Source organism: Mytilus edulis, chromosome 12 (assembly GCF_963676685.1).
Source record: "Mytilus edulis chromosome 12, xbMytEdul2.2, whole genome shotgun sequence".
Classification (NCBI taxonomy): domain Eukaryota; kingdom Metazoa; phylum Mollusca; class Bivalvia; order Mytilida; family Mytilidae; genus Mytilus; species Mytilus edulis.
In genome coordinates, this window is record NC_092355.1 from 65,873,808 (window position 1) to 65,895,397 (window position 21,590).

A 21,590-nucleotide genomic window follows, 5' to 3' on the forward strand; every position below is an offset into this window, starting at 1 on the left:
AACTTTTCCAATTTGATATGACGAATTATGAATTTGATATAACAGATCATGAATTTGATATAACAAATTATGAATTTGATATAACAAAATATGAATTTAATATAACAAATTATCAATTTGATATAACAGATTATCAATTTGGTATAACAAATTATCAATTAGAAATAACAAATTGTCAATTTGATATAACAAATTGTGAATTTCTCTACCAATAGTATGATTTAATTACATGTATAATAATTAGATTGATTGAAACATTGCGTAACCCAAATTGGCGCATTTTTTATGTATTGATTCATTGTTTATCTGACGTCCAGCGACACATATGTCATTGAATGCTTATTCAAAACTTTATTAACAGGTTTAATGTTTCTGAAACCGTCTCCCTCCCCTTTTATCTATTATTTGAGGCAGTTTGAGGGACTAGTTTGAACGTTCTTTATTCAGTACATGGGACCTGGTGTCTTAGAACGAACGATTATAATAGAAAAAGGATCAATTTATATTGCACATTTTCAAATCAGAAAGAATGGATAGTGTGTTTCTAGGGGCATGAAAACATGCAAGGATAAATGCTTCCCCTTCCTCAAAATCCTGGCATGCTTCTTTATCAATTTCGATGGGCACATACAAGGATTAATGAAACATCCATAAGTTCATCCTTGCATTTTTCTTTATATGTTTGTTTCAATATTTATTTTGTTTGCACACTTTTTATTAAAAACAAAGACCCATGCGCGAGATCTAGAAGAGAAAACCCATGCACAATCAGTGCAAAAGGGATCTGATATATCAAATTTATAAATTTTCATTTCAAATTATCATAATTTTGATACAATATCTTAACAGATTTTTATCAAATCTATTTGAAATTAATATCTGTATCTGTTTCGGCGGAGGACATTTTAGCGCATTGGTAGGACATTTTAGAGAAAAAAATCTAACGTTTTAGCGCCAAAGTAAAGCCCATTTTAGCCCAAAATTTTAAACCCATTCGAGCGAAAATGGAAATTATCAATGCCCATTTTAGAGCAATGCTTTAATCCATTTTATGATTAATGATTAATGATCAATATTTTTTTAAATAGAAGCAAGACAGCACAATTTAAAAAATATCATGTCCATGAAAATATAACACTAAAATTTTAAAATTAAATTTTAAAAGTCCGTTCTAGCCTGGAATTTATATTCCAGAGAACGTACGTAATGGGCTCTGGGTATACCCCCTGTACAATACTGTTCATAAAATTGCAGTAGGAACTGATTTTTCTCTTTATCTTGTCTAGATTGTGGTGCACATTCGTCTATACATTGTATTTTTATAGATGTTGTTGTTTGCAAGTTGATGATAGTATAAAGAAAAACGTTAATGGCTGAGTGACAACTATAGAATTACTTTTATTTCCATGATGAACCAATGTGAACATATATACATATATATACATACAACTTTAATATTAAGCAAGCATAAATTAATGCTCGTGGTTTTAGTTTTATTCAACTAGGAAAGTTTTCACTAAAATGGGCTATCGAAAATACAGCTGAACGGATTAATCCTGCGCTAAAATGGGCTCTGATCTCTGCGCTAAAATGTCCCCTAGTAGTTTTTCGCTATTTTATCTGCGCCCAACTGTTTTCTTGTTCAAATATATATAGGTGAGATTAAATTTTCTTTTGTTTATGAAATTGGCAAATTGGATTAAATAAACTTTATTGTGGTTAATTTTGAATTTGCTTTCAACTGTTGATTCTTTTAACATTTAATACAGGCGATGCAACAAACGATTCAATTAATAAAAAATTTATTCGGAAATTATCAAAAGCGGATAACAGAATAAGCCCTTGACACCATTTGCGAGTATGATTGTCTTGTGAAACAATGATAGTCCGTCGGTAGGGGCGATAAATGACTGACCCGTGTTAAGAGAGAGCAGTATCTCTTGCACGTAAAAGTCACCCTTTTAGATTTCGAAAAGAGCAGGCTAAGGCTACAAGGAAGCACTCGCACCCTCAAAGTGGAAACGGATTAATATAAGTTGTAATAACTTGTTTCCCAATCCACTATAAATAAATATGTTTAAACTAAAAGAAAAAGCAGCAGAAAAGACAGGGGTTTAAACTTTTTTTTAAATACCCTGTTTCAATAAAAAAAAAAGAGAAAATATCTTTGCTCCAAGGGAATACTAATTTAAATGTATATTATTTTTCTGTTTTAATTTAACTGTACTTAAAATATGTGCCGCTTTTGCAATTGCATTTCGGTTTTAACGTAGCAAGTCAAGCAAAGCGCTCATAAAAATTATGCTGTATGATTGAGCTGCACGAAATGAAAAAAGGACGACGTTATTTATACAATGCATGAAAAATAACGTCAAACTAACGTTACCAAAACTAACACCAACACCGTACGCGACGTCAAGGTGAATTATACGTAAAAAAAACCTTTAAATAACAAAACCGAAACTTTTTTCATCCGATTTTGCTTTTATGACAACTATACCAGATATATATATATAAAAAATTGACACAGCAAATTTTGCCACCTATACGAGACTGCCGTTGTTTTACGTTTCAATATATGAGTTATTGTATGTACTCAAGGGAGATTTTTTTCTGTTCTGATCCCCTCCTCCTTGTTTGGCTGGATACAATGTAACTCCTGATGTTGACTACGCCGGTTACTGAATTTTAACAACAAAATAAATTCAAAGAGAAAAATGTCGAAAGAAATTTTAAAATGTACGCTTAAAAAATCAAATAGAAATAAAAATTGAATAGACAAAAAATGGAAAACGTTTTTTAGACAATTATCAACTGAGAACTAATGATTATTCATCACTAAATGAAGCTGATATATTAATTGCTCCCGTAATGTCCAGTGGCAAATATATCACGCATATTCACGACAAGATGCAAAGTGGATCGACCTGAAGCAAATGATTGACACATAACTAATATATAGAGTTTGCTAGAGGTAAAACGTATGCTGTACTAGAATAAAGTTGAAACATGATCAAAATCGTAAGTTAAGCTATTATCCCCCCTTTTTTTCTCTACGGAAGACGCACGCCAAAAACAAAACGACATGAATTTACGATCAATAAAGCCCACTTAAATTTAATGAAATATGGACAAATTTTGTAAATAAATTCATATTGCAGCCAGCATTTCCCTGTTTCGGACAGGTTTGTGTTTCCACTCAAATGCCGTCTGATTAGTGACCGAGGATATTTTAAAATTAACCAAAAGCACTTTGATGGTATTTTTTTTCCTTTCCTATTATGGACCCCTTAAATTTAAGACGGCGTGTCTAATTAGTCATGCACGATTAACTTTTAGTAAATTGACCCACCAACTTAAAGACCTACACCGGGTTAATAAGTTCGAGGTACAATAAGTAAACAAAAGAAATCCTATTTGAAATGGGATCGACCCAAGTATCTTAAATAATTATTTTGCGTTGAATAACAATGAAAAATGCACGATCAGGTTTGTAATATTATATTTAACATTGCCATTTAAGTGCGAGGTGTTTTTTTGAAAGAATTTCCTGTACCAAGTCAGGAATATGGCCATAGTTATATTATATTTCGTTTTTGTGGGTGTTACATTTAAACGTTGTGTTTCCGTTGTGTCGTTTATTTTCTCTTATATTTGAGATTGAATTCACATTACTATAAGACGTGTCACGGTACTTTTCTATCCCAAATTCATGTATTTGGTTTTGATGTTATATTTGTTATTCTCATCGGAGTTTGTCTTATGCTTAGTCGGTTTCTGTGTGGTACATGTTAATTTGTGTCGATGTTCTCCTTTTATATTTAATGCGTTTCCCTCAGTTTTAGTTTGTTACTCCTATTTTGTTTTTGTCCATAGATTTACGGGTTGTGAACAGCGGGATACTCCTGTTGCCTTTATCTATTGTTACAGGTATTTGACAAACACATCTTATCATTAACTGTTACTGTTCATTTTGAATAAAGATAACAAGCAAAAATTTCATTGGATCTATTTTGTTGCTGTACTGTTAGATCTATTTTGGATTGTTCATATTTTCTTTTAGTCGTGTAAGTAATGTCTTAAGACATTTTTTTTTCTGATGTTTAATGTAGTCCCCTGTGTACCAAATATACTTAGTTACGTTCAGTTATTCTTTTTTTTAATTTAAAACAATCAGAAAACAAAATAAAAAACATAGAAAAAGCAAGACATTAACCAAAAATAAAGACTGAACAAGAGAGACCAAAGATACATGTTTTTCTTCAATTATTCAAAGGGAAAAAAAATGAGGACATCTTTATTTTTCATATCTTGATCGTACAATTGCATAGGTGTTTCTTTTACTTGAAGTTTGTACAAGTATTCACGTTGTGATTTGTGCCATTGCAATAACATTTAGACAATATTCCCAGCATTAACTATTGGACATAATTAAGCACTTCATACGACGAATTATATGCTGTGTGTAGCCAACGAATGCTATGTATTATATAAGACCAACTTCGTATAAACATGAACAAAAACTAAACAATGTTAATGCAAAACCAAATAAAGGAATGCAATACTGATACGTTGTTATTAAGAATGGTATCTGCAGGAGATTACTAAACTTTGCATGTTCATCTGACATGCATTTATGTAACCTGTTTATGTCATGAATCTGACAGAAGTAAACACAGAGGAAGTCAATGAATATCTATGCTGTACTATGTAGTTAGTTTCGTATTTTATTAATCTGACAGGAGTAAACAAAGAGAAAAAGCAGGTATATCGATGCTGAACTATGTAGTTAGTTTCGTATTTTTTATAAATCTGTCAGAAATAAACAAAGAGAGAGAGAGCAGGTATATTGATGCTGTCACATGCAGTCAGTTTCGTATTTTATAAATTGCATAATTCTTATTGAATAATTTTCGATTGAAATAACTAGAATATGATTTTAAGAAAACATTTTACATTTGAGATCACCTTGGTTTAAAGTGGGGTTCTTATTGCTCAGTCTTTGTATTTCTTTGTACTGTTAGGTAGTGTACTAGACAAGTGTAATAGTTTTCTTCGTTTTCTTGTTATGTCTTTTTATGCATGGAATTAACCCAAGTAAAACCCGAGTGTGACCTCATATGAATTTGAAGGGTTATTCAGTGAAGGTGAGTATTGAAACAATTTCCTCTATATTCATCTGATTACATGGTTGTGAAGTAGGTTTGCAGGTTACTCCACGGTACAATATAACTACCTGGTACAGAACAAAAAGTACAGAATGTTACTGAAAGACATTTTACACATTTGAATGTTTTAATCGTCATATAGTGCTGGCATCGAAATGACCAATCCATAATAAATTTTCTACGTATTGTTCTCCTTGTTCACGTATAGACACAATGTCAAATCCCAGACGAGTTACAATTCATTGGTCAACATTGCCTGATCTTTACCTTATTCTTTGACGTATCAACATTTAATCATAGTAAGTTAATATTTGTAATATGTCAATAATTGTATTATTTGGTTTAATCTTTGTACGTTACTGAATTGCACGAACTGCAGACTTTTGGAATGCAATAAATTGCAGTATTATTTTTCAAATGCCAGCTACATGTTTGTTAATTTATAGAAAATTGCATCACATAAATATGATCTATATAGAATACAAACACAAATGTTTTGAATATTGTCCCTATTTGATGTTGTTCTTTCTTAAATAGATGTCAATAGTATACGACAGATAGTTCTTATCCAATATATATACACATACTTGTACATTAGATGGTCATTGTAGAGGCAAATTTTGCTCACTTGAAGTTTCTATGAGTCATACGCCTATCTCAAATGAGCTTATCACCATGAATCTAAGTTCACATTCAGTGTCCAATCTAACTGTAAGTCATAGTAGATATAAGAAAATGTAGTATGAGTGCAATTGAGACAACTCTTCATCCAAGAATTTATAAAAATAAACCTATATAGGTCAAAGAACGGCCTTCAACATAGTAATTCATAGAAAATCCACGCAAGCAATATTCGTCTCTGCAATGGCCAGCTAATGTACAAGTGTGTGTATATATTGAATTAGAACTATCTGTCGTATACCATGGAGTCTTGGCTCACAAAGAATATCAAACAATGAAGAGCCCACAAATAACTAGTGTTACATCATTCAAACTGGAAAAACCAACAGCCTAAGCGATATAAAAAAAAAGAAACGCGAATCACTTTGAGCCACATCAAGAAACAAGTTTTTAAGTACTTTGGAAATTCCGTATATCATCAAATTATCGAAATTCCAGTGGAGACTTACTATGCACCATTAATTACAGGCCTGTTTTTGTATTGTTGTGAGTTACAATGAAGGACCAAAATCTGCAAAAACCCATCGAAACAACATCTGATATTAAAATTTAACAATAATTTTAGATATTTGGATGATATATTGGCTCTCAAAAATGGCGACTTCAGTCCTGTTGAAATAAAATTAAATACAGCCAATTCCAACAATGACCACTGTCCTTTACTCGATCTTAATATCTATATCATTAATGGGAAGCTTAATACAAAAATTTAAAATAAAAGAGATGATTTCCTATCGTTAATTATCATTTTTAGATGCTGACGTTCCCTTGTCACCATCTTATGGTGTTTATATATCTCAACTTGTACGATTCGCTCGTGTATGTAACAATGTATAAGATGTTTGCGAGTGAAATTTATGTATTACTGAAAATTTATTAAACCAGGGTTTTCGATATTACAAACTAGTCAAAACATTTACTTAGTTTTATCATCGGTAAAGGGACATCATTTGTAAATATAACTGAACATGCAGACATATTATACGTTCAGGTACATGTATTTCACATCCAATCTTTTATGGTAATATTCTTTACAAAACACAAAAAAGTAAGTATTCACCTCAAACCCTAATTAAACGTTACCTTTTGACATACTTATCAAGAAGAAACATAGTTACGATACTGTTGTCAGGTCATTAAAGATTGCATATTTTCGCTTTAGTATTGATTTACTTTTAGGGTCTTTGCATCGGAATTGAACACATTTATTCTAAAACCAATTGTTTGCATGACAAGGGTTATGTTCTTCTCATATATTTTATTATCGTATAATACTTAAGCCCTAACGAGAGGAATTATACTTAATATTCATATGATGAAGACATATTCTTTCAATCAGTTTAATTGGGGTATAAAGCTGGCATGTTAGTAACTGCTAGTAGTCCTTTGTTAATTTATGTATTATTGTCATTTTGTTTAGTTTCTTTTGTTAACTATTCTGACATCGGACTAGGATTTTCTCCTTAATTGAGTTTTACTGTGCGTATTGTTGTGTGGTTTTTTTTTTCTACATTGGTTAGAGATATAGGAGGAGGGTTGAAATTTAAAAAAAAAAACATGTTTAACCCCGCTACATTTTTGCGCCTGTCCGAAGTCAGGAGCCTTTGGCCTTTGTTAGTCTTGTATACTTTTAAATTTTAGTTTCTTGTGTATAATTCGGAGGATGATGTCCATTATCACTGAACAAGTGTACAAGGACTTCTCCGGGTGTGGGAGTTTCTCGCTGCATTGAAGACCTATTGGTAACCTTCTGATATTGTCTGTAATCAGGTCGGGTTGTTGTCTCTTTGACACATGCCCCATTTCTATTCTCAATTGTATCCGTCACTAAATAAATAAAGAAAAACAGGAACGAAACCTTAGTTCTACCACAAAGGTTTTGTTCACAAAGACGTCTACAGAGAAAACAAAAATGACTGTCCTCTCCAGCCAGAAAAAAAGTACTAATATGAAAAATTAATCAAGTTGCTTTTGATGGGCAAAACATTTCTTTTCTAAACAATTGGAACCATTCTTATTGTTCATAACGAGGAATAATATTGTAATATGCATGAACGACTCCGACGCATTCGTAACAAAATGTATCAAAATTCCTAGATGTTTGGTGCCTCTATACTGCACTAGTAACCCGAATTTAACTTGAACGGACAAAAACGTGTTAACGCTATTTAAATGAGATTGATCGTTTATTGATAAAGATTGACAAAAAATAAAAATTATATTTAATTCATATCAATTCATATCAATTCATTTTAACGCCAGTCAAATAGATTTCTCTGCGGTGAATCAATTGAAATCAAGTTGCTGGTTAGTTGCGTTAAACTAATAGGCCACGCCCCCGTTAAACTATTTCAAACATCCATTAATTCGTTTTAAACATGGATGAGACCCGAGCTTTTTACAGGTAAATCACCCAAGCAAAACGACCTCGATGTATCTATCGTTTTTTGTTTCAAACTTTAAATGCGTAGTCTTATTAAGTCACATGCTCCACAATTTAATTAAACGAACGTATAATACACGTGACATTTTTATATATAAGGCATTTAAATAAAAACATTAAAATATATATGCACGCGTGGTTTAAAAATGTCAAACTAGGGAATCTGTTGAAAATAAAATAGTTAGATGGATAACATAAATTTAATTTGCTCAAATGCACTAGATCTTTATCGCACATATATATGTGCGTTTCAAAAAATACTGAATGCTATGAAACCTCATGGCATGTAAGTAACATGTGGTCCTTTGCAACTATTTACGAAACTTTATGTATTCCTGTATATTTACCGTTTCTCTTTTCTCTTTTTATGTTTACTATATTGTACTCGTAAATCAAATGCAGACATGGAAACTACACAGCAATTATTTATTGTGTACATAATTTAAATCGATGTATCTTATATTTCCGGTAAGCAACAAATATTCATTCTCTTGCCGTATATTGATATACGGAAAAGCTTGTAATGAAAAACAAGGTTTTGATGAATTGAATAATAAAATTGATGAAGACAATGTTGACGTATGTTGAATATGATAAACAGAAAGTCATACCCAAAATTATAAATGAAGTAGCAGCCCACTGAACTTTTAAAACTGTTAAATTGTAATACCGGTCACTGGCCAAATCGGGCGTTAATTGTGGAAGAGAAGCAAATATCAAACAAAAATATTGTTCTTACGATTCTGTAAAAAGATTATTGTGCTGTCATGCACCCTGACGTACTTGTAATAAATGAAAATATATATATGAGATAAATTTTAGTCTGCGATAACGATGGGTAAGTTGATTTAAGTTTAACGACCTAGACTGGCTATTTATCGGCATACTCTCACGTTTTTTAATGTTTTAAAAGAAAACATATATTTACGTTTTGGGCATTAAATATAAGTCTACTTACCAAATTGAAATGTACATAAACATTGTTAAAATAAAATGGAAAAGAAACATTTTGCATTGTTGTTTTCATATAATTTTATTTCCTATATATTTGAGCGGAAATTTCTAAGTTAAAACTGATTGTAGTATAGATAAAATATTTCATCTAGGTGCTCTCGTTGAAGTTCGCGTTACATATTAAAATGAATTTCATTGGTCGGAACGTTTGCAAACTTTCAATTCAATACACAATATAGAGTCCAGTTCGGCAAAAAAAAATCAAATTAAGACTCTACTTTGTCCGATTAAACAAACAGAATTTAGAAAAATAACACTTTTACGATTCTTTCAACCACGACCAAAATATCTATCTTTTTCTCCGCTGAAAATCATTACTATTTCATATTAGAACAAGTCAAAAGTTGCCGGAGCCGGTTGATTTATGATGCATACGAAACTTTAATAATTAATTATACGGTTTGTATTTTTCCAAATAACTACTATATCCGATAAAAATCGAAAAATAAATTATCTATTAAAACTACCGATTTTTCTATGAGACAAACATTATCCTTATATGAGTCAAATTTGCAATATAGATTCATAAAGGACAAACCATATCCTCATGTTTTTTATGCAACACTAGTAAGCATAGTTCGTCTGTTCTCGCTTCAAACCAAGCCATCATAAATACACCAGAGATGACTAAAATGAAAGTCTTTTCGCTCATTGAGATTTTTTGGTAGGTATTAAGCTTCAATTCGACCATTAATTACCGTAAATTTTCGATTTTTGCAAAATTACGAAAAATATGTTATAATCCTTGACCTTCCAGAAGCTTATACTTCGTTAAGTCGATTGTATGAAAGTTTTTTTTAAGAAACCGGTCTTTTACTGCAAAAAAAAAAAAAAAAAAGATAAAAGCGATTTTTGTTTGAAGTAACGAATCTCATTCTTACAAGAAAATGAAAGTTTTCGTGTTTTAGGTTGTGCTGAAGCAAACGTAAAAGTTGAAATAAAAATTACACTCCGAGATTACACTAAAGACATTTCGCTAGCACACATGGGACTAGATTTATTAATTGTTCAGTTGCAAGTCAAAATTAATAATCATGCAAAACAAATGATAAAACTTCCCAATTTAAAATTGAGAAAAAACCGACAGGAAACCAAAGTACAAAAGTACGGCATTTATTTAAAAACAATCTCCATCCAACTTCAAAATGTGAGGTAAATCGATTAGCTTACGCTAGCCAAGCAACCAACAGACAAAATAAATCTTGCCTCTCCGATCAAGACTATCTATAGACACGGAATAAAAAATAACGGAAAATAATAGCATGTTAGAAAGGTTACAAACACATTTATACAAACATGAAGCAGCTGTTTTTTTACTGAACTGGTCAGTGGTAATACAAAACTAGGGTTTCAAAAAGATGAAGAAAAAGAAAAAGACATTTAAACATGCTAAAGTTTCTGAAAAAGCAAATCAGACATAGTGTTTAACTGAAATCGAAAAAAAAGGATCATGATAGTCTATAATATGTAAACATTTATTTCAGAAAGCCAACAACAAAATGAAAGGAAATTATGTATTGCTTAAAAACATTGACCAGGGCCGTAACAGCCTCATGTTTGAAATTTTAAAACAAAGTCACAGTACAAAGGCTTGTCTTCATATCAAATTGTTTTCACGGCGAATGTCTTGCAAGAATCAAACTCCCATTACTCCGATGTCGCCCCTGCTTAATTTTGCGTGATCCATGCATTCCCTATTTCCATTCTCAATTTTATGTTTCTGAATTACTTGTCTTTTGTTCATTTACTTCCCTACTAAATGTCTATAGTCTAAGTGTTAATTTTCATTTGTAAATGTCTGGTTTCGCAATAATGCATGTCCACCAATATCCAGACATTGTGCGAAAAAATATAGTTTAGAAGATATTATTCTATGCTGAATACAGAAAACATATAGTCGTTTCTTCATGAAGATTTGAACTCTAACATTAAAGAGAACCAAACTGGCTGTCCTTTTTGAGTATTTCCATCTGGTGTCTTACATTAAAGGGTTTAACTAGTATTAACATGATTAAGTCGTGTCAACTTACTGTCAAGACAGACGCCTTTATAGAAAATAAAGGAATATGGGGTAAACATACACGGGACCTAATCGAACACAAAGTCAGAGCTTAACAAAAATACAAATTATCAATGGTCAGCGTTTGTATTCCTGTTCATCTTTATAGTCGCTAGAGGGTCTTCAACGATGAAAGAATCTGAGAGTACTTAAGTTTCTGACAGCTAGTTCACACTGTTACGTTTGGAGTCTTCCTGTCCGTCATCCCGCAATCTGATAATTTGATTATCTGTCTCAGGACCTGCGCATATATAAAATACTTGCCACTGAACATTGAACCAAGTAAAATCAATACACATCGTTTCATATATAAAAATCAATCTACAGATGATTATGCATTTCTTAGTTGGTTAGATTCCCTTTTGTGGGAGTTGAACACTTTGCGGGACAATTTTCTTCTCATGGGAAGATATAATTTTCCCATGGGAATATTAGTTTTTTCTTTTCTTTTTTTTTCAGAATTAGTAAAAGTGCTATGAAATATCGAAATGGACTGACAATCATGCACTAGTAACCAATGACTGGAACAATATAACAGGCATTTCAATAAATTAAAAGTATTTCTATCATACTTTTACACTCAAAAGTCTTTTTATATCGATCGTTGAATGATTGATAGAAATTCTACCGTTCAGCGAATGATTTTACAATTTGAATCTTTCACCTTTGTTTTCGGTCAATATCATCGTGCATTTCATGTAATAGTGTTCGCTGAACTGTAACGTATCAGAAACATGCCTTTTGAATTTCAGAATTAAAATTATAATTTTGTTTTAATCTATAATTATACATGGGGAATGACGAATTGTGTTTTTGATTGTTTTCTAATTATAACCTTTTAATTTCGTGAATTTACATCATAATTATTATGAATGTAATTATTCTTTTTCGTCTACGTAACTCGATATGCGTGTTTTTCGCCACTACAAAGATGAGCACAAAATTTGTTCAAATTTCCTAATCATGCTTATGCAATGTTGTAACTCGTCTACACAAAAATCTTTTATTTCAATTCATTTTTTGTCTTTTCTAGATCTTTTATAGAAAATCCAAAATTCAAAGAAAATCCAGAGTTTTCGGCATTTACAAGGACGCGTACGGATGAGGATTACATATAATCTTTTTGTGATATATTCACTTGTACTTTACCCGTAGGCTGTCTTCGTGTACTGCAATTTATGGTTTACATGTTTAAAGGAATACGAATACTTTATTTCTCATAAAACTTCAATTATTAGTTGTCAAGAACATACATACACATAACTATAAGGTAAAATTAGTACATGCATGTGTAAACGATACAATTAAATTAGCTTGGAGGACTGACTTTCACATTTATAACTTTTACATAGTTTTTCTAATATTACAATATTTGATGAGTTTAACTGTTGATCAGCTTTAAAGATATAAGGGTTTGACTAACAGTAGTTCCTTAAACATTTCCTTCTTTTTCTATAGTTTATATGTTCTACAATTCATAATGTAATGGTACTCATCATCAATGTTGTTTGTGTCACAGAGACGACATATTCTGTCTTCTCTGTGTAAATCCTGAGACCTTCTGGACTCAATCGGCAACAACCACATCTATATCTGCGTAATATATGAATTTAGAAATGTAAAAAGGAGTTTTCTAATTGATAATTCTTTTTGAAAATATGACAGCATTATGTTTTATGCGATTCTGCATAAAAGCAAAGAATTCTTCTTGAAACTGGTCTTTGGGTGTCTGTTTAATACATTTTGACACCCATTTATCACAAACTGTGCACAAGGACGGAAAACAAATATACGTCCTTGCTGTGCACTATAAATCGAAATAGCTGTAAATTGCATTTTTTTTTAATTTCTATTTTTTCCTCACTAGATAGGTGAAAGTATGTATAACATTTATTGTAAATTGCGAAAATGCATTACGAGCATAAATTTATAATTTCAAGTTAGAATTTAGAGTCTCAACTTTTTTCAAAATCTCTGTAATATTACTCATGTAGTATTTATGTTTATGTCAAAGGCGTTTGATTGGATAATAGGTAAAGGTAGGCGTGGTTTTTGGTAACTTTCCTCCAATCAACTGCCCCATTCGAGAAACCTGTGTGCGCTGATGCGTGTAAACTGGGTATTGTAACGGTACGTGTCTTACATCAGAACTTATCGTGCGTGACCAATGTTTATTGTATAATTTCTTGTCACGTGGTCAAATTATCCGAAATACAAGTTCTAAAGGTGCACTACAGCAGAATTACAGTTTCAGTTGTTATAATTCAGACACAAATTAATATGGTTATTTTGAAATCTGCTGCATGGTTTATTCCATTGGCAATCATATTCACGAAAAGTTGTAAATCTTGAATGTTCTGTAATATCTTTATGAAGCGTGATTGAGAAGTAGATTCACACAGATACTGCAATCATTGTCATCTTTAAAATTTACTTTGCATGCACTAAATTTCTAATCCATTTGTTTAGAACAATAAAATATGTTTAAACTACTAAATATCTAAATGAGATTACATAGGAATAACTTGTGGTGTATTCATGTATACTAGTATGTAATAATAATAAAAAGAAACCAACAGCACTATTTGACGAAGACGAAGACGAAATAAAGGATTGAATTTTAACGTTCAGTGACATATATTACAATGATGTCGAAACAGAACTTGAACTTGACAATAGGTTTTCATAGAACCGTCGCTTTTCCAAAGTACGCTTAGTTGCGATTTCACAACTTCGGGTTCGCATTATAGTTATACATGTACAAAATAACTTACAATAAACAAATTCTGATGATTTCTTCAACTGTTCGAGGACTTTCTAGTTGTAATATAAATCTGTGATTTTTCTATATTCGTACTTTCGACACGAAGCAAAGCAGTTCGATCTAGATCTGGACATGTATCATCATTAAACATTTACAATATGCAATAGTTGTACATTTTTTTTGGTACATATAGAACATGTAGAAAAATCCGTCTTTTCGAATAAAATCTTAATTTACGTACCATTGTAAAATTGAGAATGGAAAATGAGGAATGTGTCAAAGAGACAACAACCCGACCAAAGAAAAAAACCAACACTGAGCAGAAGGTCACCAACAGGTCTTCAATGTAGCGAGAAATTCCCGCACCCGGAGGCGTCCTTCAGTTGGCCCCTTAACAAATATATACTATATATATATATATATATATATATAGTCCAGTGATAATGAACGCCATACTAATTTCCAAATTGTACACAAGAAACCAAAATTAAAATAATACAAGACTAACAAAGGCCAGAGACTCCTGACTTTGAACAGGCGCAAACATGTTTATGATCTCAACCTCCCCCTATACCTCTAGCCAATGTAGAAAAGTAAACGCATAACAATACGCACATTAAGATTCAGTTCAAGAGAAGTCTGAGTCTGTAGTCAGAAGATGTATATACGGACCCTGGATTTAAATCAGATATGATCTGGCGGTTTTTGTCTTTTTTTCAAAATACATATTTTTAATTGTGACTATCTTTAGTTTCGAATCTTTCTTTCATTCTAATTAATTTAGTTTAAATGAAAATAAGGAAATTGGAATTAAAACACTGTTGAAGAGAAACTACATATTCGGGTTAAATTCACCTTAGTTTGTTAATTCAAGTTTGACATCTAACATCTTAATCCGTAATCCACATTTACCCGACAACCTTAAATTGTTTATTGAATTTTATCAATCAAATATCCTCACACAGGAAACTAGACAAAATAAGTTATTTGTAATGGTATTTATCAAAACTAAAATGATTGAAAATATCTTTGTAGAATATGAATTTGCCTAATAAGCGAATAATTATAATACATATATTTCAACATCTTCAATAGAGAGATTACTGATAAGATGCCCAAAATATATGTACATGTATACATATTGCGATTAGTGCTATATAGTATGTCAATGATATCGAATGCTCGTTGAGTGTTAAACATGTTTGACACTGCTGGTTTTAATTTTCTGACTCAAGTATAAATTTAAGAAAAGTTAATAGTTTCTGAATATTTTTAGATTCAATATTTTATCATTATTATTATTTTTTAAAAGTCTCACCACATACAAACATAAAATGAGAATCACAGAACTAAACAAAACATTTAAACATTTGCATTGTGTAAAAAAGATAAATGAGACGCGTATAAGACACAATATATAAATATAAACAAATTTTTACTCATTTACATTCAAAATTTACAGTGTCCGTATATAACAAATGAAATGAAACATCTTTTTATTTAAGAACAAGTGAAATAAAATGCCGTTTCTTTTCAATAAAATATTGTTGATGTTTTGGCATCTATTGCAGCAACATTGTCGTTATTGAATAAATATATGCATTTTTCGCTATTTGATATTGATAAATTGAAATGTTAAGCCTAATGTATTATTATATGTCTATGTCTATAATGGGCATTTTAAAAGGACAGGAATATAAAAAAGAAGATGTGGTATGATTTCCAATTAGACAACAGTCCACAAGAGACCGAAATGACAGAGACATTAACAAATATAGATCACCGTACGGCCTTCAACAATGAGTAATGCCCATACCGCATGGTCAGCTATAAAAGGCCCTGATATGACAATGTAAAACAATTCAAACAAGAAAACGAACCGCCTTATTTATATAACAAAAAAAAAATAAATGAAAAATAAATATGTAAAACATAAACAAACGACAACTACTGAATTGCAGGCTCTTGACTTGGGACAGGCGCATACATAAATAATGTGGCGAGGTTAAAATTGTTAGCGGGCTCCCTATCCTCACCCTAGTCTCGATCAGTGGTATAACAGTACATGTACAACATAATAAAAAAAAGAGGGTTAGGATGGGGTTCAATGATTAGAGAATAATGCCCTTGAAAAATGAAGATTAGAGAATAATGGGCATAAAAAATAAAGATTAGAGAAATGTGTGGTCTAAAAATATAATGAACATTGAATGATCAATAAAAGAAAACGCTAAAAGATACCTGAATTTTATTGAATGATTAATAAAAGAAAATGCTAAACATTATCTGGTAACAGAATTTTCTCTTCTTAAAATTTAAAGAAAATTATCAAAGTTATCATTGTAAAAATATGATAAAAGTGAAAACAAACTTGGTAAACCTTTTTTGGTTTCGTGGTAACAGACTATAGGATTCAGTTAATATGAACTGGTTTCCGATACTTCTACTCGGGCTTTAAATTCAGTGGCCGATCCAGAGGGGGCGTAGAGGGCGTACACCTCCCCTTTTGCTTGCGTAAGGGTAAGCAGAACCGTCTCCACGTGTGGCACCCGTCGTTTTGCTTATGTTATTACACATCTGGTACAAAGTCTAATTTGGTAGGTCGCAATCGTGAAAAAGAAAGTGTGTTGTAGTTACGACATAAGTAACATAACCCGATATTATCTGTGAAACGGTTATTCCATAACGGTCAACCAACTCGTGATGACGTCCATAAAATTTACGAAGGAACGATTTCAACTTCACCATTTGGAACTCTTAGTTTACCAGCTTCTTTGTGAGCAGCAATCATTTATCATTCAACCGACCCTCATTGTGAATTTATAGATTCAAGTCAAGATATGAGACAGACTTAACTATATCTGTAGTAACCATTATATCTAGTTCGATGGGAACGATTCGTTCAACATAGTCACCAAATTTTATATTATTTAGTGAGAGAACATCATTTATATAGCGGAACGTAAAGTTAAAGGATATTGCAAAGTTCTTATCTTTCTTCCTAAGAAGTTCCTGTATGAAGTCAGCCTCATAATAAGAAAAAAGCAAGTCGGCAAGAAGAGGGGCACAATTGGTTCCAATTGGAATTCCGACAGTCTGTTGAAAAACACGTCCTCCAACCGTAACACATATGTTGTCAATCAAGAATTCAAGCACATAAGAATTTTTTGTTTGAACCAGAGTAATTCTTTACAAAGTAGGATGTATTCCACCATTAGACAGATACTTGTATCTAAGTTTGCCATTTTTTTTAATGAAACAAAGTAACACCAACTCTTTCAATTTGTCTGTTAGTTTGGAATGGGGAATACTTGTGTAAAATGTAGAAAAGTCAAATGTTTTAATACTTGTCTATTGAAAGATTAGAGAGTCTTAGATTATATGTACTCTAAAAGATTTTCGGATTTTTTTAGCATCCAAATATAATTCACGCCACCTCTAGAATAGGCTGTTTCACAATCACTTTGGAGCCCGGCTTTGATTACTGATCAATAACATGTGAATAATTTACAAAGAGGTTTCGTGCAGCACTTGGAATACCAAGCACTATATCGTTGTTCGTAATATCTCGTTCTGTTAATCCTTCGTTATCTCCCTCACGCTCATACTCTGGTCCACTAAATCACTGTTCCGTTTTCTCTCACTCTTCTTTTCGTTCCCACTCCTTCAATATCGTTCTCTTTGACTTTTTTCCATTCTTGCTCTCGCTTCACTGTCTCTTACTCTCTAACTCATTCTCGCTCTCTCACTTTCCTTCACTGTTTCTACTTTTCTCTCGCTTCCTTTCACCCTTTCACTCTTTTTATTTCTCTCTTTCATTTTCTCTCGCTGTCTCTGGCTCGATCACTGTGCCTTGCCTACTCACTCTTACTCTGTACCATGTAACTATTCCATTGAAATCTTCTTTGGTAATGCTGAATCTAAAGGATTAACACCATTGATTTCTTGACATAGTACATAAGGTAGAACACCACTGATTACCAGTGTAGTGTAAAGGTCAGCACACACTTCTTCAGTTAAACTAAATTAGGAAAGGAGCGCCATTAATATTAAGAATTAGAACATTTTAATTTGATAGAATTTTGTGTGTATTAAATTATGGTAATTTTACAATGGGTTGTTTGCAATTAAATCTGAATGATGGGACTTCATGTCATTTTGCTATCAATTGTATAATGATAATTTAGTAGTTTATGTACTTTTTAATTGCATTTAACGTAATATGTTTTAATTAACTGATTATACAACCATATGCAAGGGTGGTAACTGTACTTGTTTTTTTTTTATTTTAAAACAATTATAAAAAAAAAGATGTGGTATGATTGACAATGAAACAACTCTCCACAATATACCAAAATGACACAGAAACTGTCACACCCAACTTTAATAATGTATATCAAACGATGTTTAAAAGACCTGTAACCTTGACCTCATTTCCGAGGTCATAAAACAAATATCGCACATCTAGCGATCCAAGGTCTTTACATTTAAAAAAAAATAAGAAGATGGGGTATGATGACATATAAGACAACTGACTATCAGAGAGTAATTGACATATATTGAAGTTTACAACTATAGGTCATATAACAGCCTTCACCAATGTATGGTCGATGAGTTATGATATAACACTACATTATACACATGTGCAACTAATTTAAAATATTCATGGAGAGAAATCTCCAATAAGATGTCACTGTATCATTTCAATCTCAATTATCGAGTTAAAATAAATTGCAAAAAAAACCATTGAAGTAAAATGTTCTGTCAATATCTATAACAGATAAAGAATTGTGTTGATATAATTTATTTATATGTGAAATAATAAAAATTAGGAGTTAAGATTTGATAAAATATTCATTATCATTTACAAAATATATTAAGGACATTTAAATTGACGGAGGAAGAAAAAAATATTCCAAACATTGTTCATGTATAATAAAGGAAAATATGCAGAATTTCTTCATTCAGGTTTAATTCTGATTATATTCACGTGCACTATCATATGACAAATACCAGTCTCTCTATTTTTTTGGTAATTTAACCTTTTCTGGACCCGTTTTATTTACCGAAGTATGGTTGCTGATACCCTCAGCAGATAATTGATAACACTTAAATTTGTATTTACGCGACTTATAAATCAGGAATGTAGAAAGAAATTTTTACATTAATTAACCCTTTAGTTTTCTCGTTTGAATTTATGATTCCGTTACCTTTTTTAACTGATGATGCCATACATGCTTTGTTCACTGTTGGAGGCCCTACAGTGACCTACAGCGTTTAATTTCGGTGTCATTTGATCTCTTGGGTTGAGTTGTTTCATATCCTATCATACCACATTGGATATATCCAATCTCCTTATTTGATTAAACTAATTAACAAGACGTGGACTCTTATAAGTTTCAATAATTTAACTATCTCAGCTGATAAAAATTTATAACCCACCTGCACGAATGTTAGAATCTTTATTTCTCTACCTTTTGGTCTTCTACCGACAAAGTTAAAGGGGACTTTAGGTTTGCACTCCATTCTTTGTTAATCGGTATGTCTGACAAATCAGTTTCCATTACTTTTTTCTCTGTGATTGTAGATATTGATTTGCTATTTGGTGTATTGTTTTATCATGACAAGTTACAGATCAAGTTCGAATTTTGTTTTGGTCTAATCGTTTTGTTCAGAGCAAATAATGGTCCTTTAAATAACAATAACAATCAAAAACAAGGAGTAAACAAAGACTCACAAAACAAAAAGACATTTACATCAACAGTTATAAATAATAGATAAGAAACAACACGAACTCCACTAAAAACTGGGAGTGAAATCAGGTGCTCCGAAAGGGTAAGCATTTCTTGCACCGTATACGGCACGCTTCGTGTTATTTCTTTGTTCAGTTTCGTAATGATGGAAGGTCATTATGACTGAGAAAGAATATGAGATATGATTTTTGACACACTTTTGTCATAATGGTCCGTCATTTCATGAAGACGACCGTAAAATTTCTTGAGTGATGAGATTGTTCGTACAAAATTCACTCCTATAATCAGTTGTCCACACATTTTTGTCATTCTTAAAGATATGGATTTGATAATTGGTTTATAGTTTTATCATGACAAGTTACAGTTCAAGTTTGAATTTTGTTCTGGTCTGATCATTGTGGTTATATGGTCCTTGGACTTGATTTTTTTTTAACTCAAATCATTTTGTTACCTCTTTCTATGACAGCTAGGTGATTATAAAATTTCTACTTTTACACAGCTTATTGGTAGATATATACATTGTTACATCTAAAACGACCTTGCGATATTTTCAAAAATACCTAAGAAAATAAACAAAACATACACCATTTGGAAAAAAAACACTGTCTTGTCTAAATTATAAATTGAAAGTTCAACTAATAAATTATGTATATACAGTTGGTATAAATTTCAAGATTCAAGTTTCTAGATTTTCAAGATTTTATTGTAAAGCAACGATCAGATACATATATATGTAATATGAGGTAATAATAAACATGTCATGTAATACAAAGGTAACATTTAAAAACAAAAACAAATACAAATTTGAAACTACGTGTATAACAGTATGTGACTAATAAGAATCTTGGACAATATCATTTCTCCTCGTATTGAAGTATTACTTATGTAAGCGCTCCATACAGTCGTTGTCTTTCCATAAGGTAAGGTCTATTTCAGGAAGATCTTTGCACTCACGTAGCTTACTGAAAATATGGAATACCATTAGATAAAGAAAGATTCAAACTTCCTAAACGATATTATACACGAACATAGGCATAATTTGTAAATAGCCCTGATGTTGTTTATTTTTAATTGTTTATGTTAATTTGGTTTAATGATAGTTAGTCATTAGGAAAAGACATTGCAACTGCTTCTTTCCCTTTTTTATTCGCAAGACCATGCACGTTTGTTTCAAACACTCGTGTGATTAGGAACTTACAAGTTATCAAATAGACTGATCAAAGACTGGCAAAACTAGGGGTTATTCTCAAGGTTAAAGGCCAAACTGTAGTATATATTTTCGTACATCTGCCTCATTTAAAAGTTGGTGGATAGTTGTCTTAGTATTGGCAATCATACAACATCTTATTTTTTTTATTATTCGTGTAGAATGGTATGAGGACAAACCAATACTTGACTTCCTAAAAAAAAAGATTATCCATAACACTAAAATGAATAGGATTTAAGAAAATTACAATGATTACACAGGGAATAATTTAAGTATGACTCGAGCGGACCCCCCTTATGTCAGTCAGTGCCCCCTTATAAAAAGTTCTTTATCCGCCACTGAATTCCCATTTCTATACTGTTAGCCGGGCATAAAAACCAAGTACATGTGAAATTCATTCGAAAATATATTTTAATAGATTTATTTCAAAATGCTGGATCAAGAAATGGATGCTTGGTACTATTGTGCTGATGTTTCAATGACCTGACTCCCATTAATCAT